Source organism: Myotis davidii, unplaced genomic scaffold (genome assembly GCF_000327345.1).
Source record: "Myotis davidii unplaced genomic scaffold, ASM32734v1 scaffold946, whole genome shotgun sequence".
In the NCBI taxonomy this organism is placed as follows: domain Eukaryota; kingdom Metazoa; phylum Chordata; class Mammalia; order Chiroptera; family Vespertilionidae; genus Myotis; species Myotis davidii.
Window position 1 is genome coordinate 1,586,789 of NW_006297395.1, and position 2,623 is coordinate 1,589,411.

Genomic DNA, 2,623 nt, shown 5'->3' on the forward strand with positions numbered 1-2,623 from the left:
GCTGCTGATGCCTGAACGGTATGTGGAATGAAGTGGGCGGGCATCGGGAGGCCACTATGGCACGGGGCAAGCACTATGGGCAGTCTATCTGAAGTGTACCTGGCGTATAAGACGACCCCCCACTTGGAGGCATATTTTTCAGGGCCAAAAAATCGTCTTATACGCCGACAAATACGGTATGTTAATTTATTTAATCTTTACAACATACCTAGTACTATTATTATGTGCATTAGGCAAAGAGGAAACTGAGGCACAGAAAAGTTAAGTGATTTGCTCAAGGTCAAATAACTAGTGAGTGGTAGAGGTGGGATTTCAAGGGAGGTCCTGGCTTTAGTCTTCCTCACTATTCCATAGACCTCTTGGTGTGTGTGTATACACATTTTTTAATGCATGTGCATGCACACACACACTCATATATACAGTGGTGTTGGAGCTTGTTTATATTGGCTCACCAGAGCCAAATGTGCACCTCTCTTCCCTACTCCACATTCAGTGGCATCATATTGGTAGCTTGAAATTGGCCATGGTGGGAGTATTTACAACATGGAAATTGGCAAATCAGAACTCCTTTTTTTTGAAGGGTTGGCTTACCAGCATACCACTGGGTATACAGATCACATAGATACATCATATGGATAGGCATATATAATATACTAGAGGCCTGGTTGCACAGATTCATGCACGGGTGGGGTCCCTTGGCGTGGCCTGCGGGGATCGGCTGAAACCGGCAGTCCAACATCCCCCGAGGGATGTAGTAGTGTGCAAAGCAGCAGGTGGCTGGGGAGGAGCCGGAGCCTGGTCTGGGTGCCGCGCTGCTCCTGCTTATCCAGGCCCCACTGCACCTGCACTGTTGCGGATTGAAGCAGCTGCCACAGCTGTGCTCGCCAGCCGTGAGCCCAGCGTCTAACACCTGTTGGTCAGCTGAGTGGTGCTCCTGCTGTGGGAGTGCACTGACCACCAGGGGGCAGCTCCTGCATTGAGCATCTGCCCCCTGGTGGTCAGTGCGCGTCATAGTGACCAGTCTATTGGTTGACCTGTCGACCAGTCGCTTAGGCTTTTATATATGAAAATATAACCAAAGACAAATAAATTACATTATAAGCTACAAATAAATTTAAAATGTGCAACTATGAAACAAAATTTTAAAATACTAAGTTAAAATAGCCCGGCCTGTGTGCTCAGTGGTTGAACGTTGACCTATGAACCAGGAGGTCACGGTTTGATTCCTCATCAGGGCACATGCCCTGGGTTGCAAGCTCCATCCCCAGTAGGGGGTGTGCAGGAGGCAGATAATCAATGATTCTCTCTTGTCATTGATGTTTCTCTCTCTCTCCTTTCTCTCTGAAATAAACTAAGTAAAAGAAATATATTATCTTTCCTTAAATGTGTAGTAACTTCATTTTGATATACTTTCCTTCACACCCAGCCTATATTGGTCAAAAGGGCAAATAAAAAGATTTCTTCAGCCTTAGCTGGTGTGGCTCAGTTGGTTGAGTGGCAGCTGATTGATGTTTCTCTCTTTCTCTCCCACCTTCACCCTCTCTCTCTCTAAAATCAGTAAAAACGTACATATATATTTTGGTTGGTTAATCCTCACCCAAGGATATTTTTCCATTGGTTTTAGAGAGAGTGAGAGGGAAGGGGAGAGACAGCAACATTGATGTGAGAGAGACACATCAATTGGTAGAGAATCGAACCTGGGACCCTTCAGTCTGCAGGCTGACACTATCCACCAAGCCAAACCGGCGAGGACAAAACATATATATTTTTTAAAAGATTTCTTTAGAAGATGCTTGCTATAAAGTGTTAAATTAAATTTCAGTATAAAAATGCTTTGATATTGCTCTGTGGACATCACTATGTGATAGGTCCCTATCAATCCTAGATCTGTTATGTTGCTAACAGAAAAATACTGATTAAAAGGAAAACTCTGATGTTTGCATTATGAAATTTGTTTTTCTGTTAGACTCATGATAGAGTCAGTAGTGAGAATGATACATTACAGTGTCTATTTAAGGTCTTTGATGAAATGTGCCTATGGGTTGCTATGAATTTAAATAGGAAACTCATTGCCTGGATCTGCACAACTTTTTTAAAAAAATGTATTTTATTGATTTTTTTATAGAGAGGAAGGGAGAGGGATACAGAGTCAGAAACATCGATGAGAGAGGAACATCGATCAGCCGCCTCCTGCACACCCCCTGCTAGGGATGTGCCCACAACCAAGGTACATGCCCTTGACCGGAATCAAACCTGGGACCCTTCAGTTCGCAGGCTGACGCTCTATCCACTGAGCCAAACCGGCCAGGGCTGGATCTGCACAACTTTTATTGTTTAACTTAATAAAATCCTCCAGATGTGGATTAACTTCCTTTGCTCAGAATTTATTATTGTTTCATCTGCAGTGAAATGGGAAGTGTAAGCATTTTGATAAGTGGGCTGAAAGACTTCTAAATTTTACTGCAGCCTCTTATTTTTATTTATTTATTTATTTAAATCTTTATTGTGGAAGGGAGTAGAAGAAAGATAGAAACATTAATGATGAGAGAGAATCAACTATTGGCTGCCTCCTGCACGCCCCCTCCTAGAGATCGAGCCCACAACCCACGCCTGTGCCCTTGAC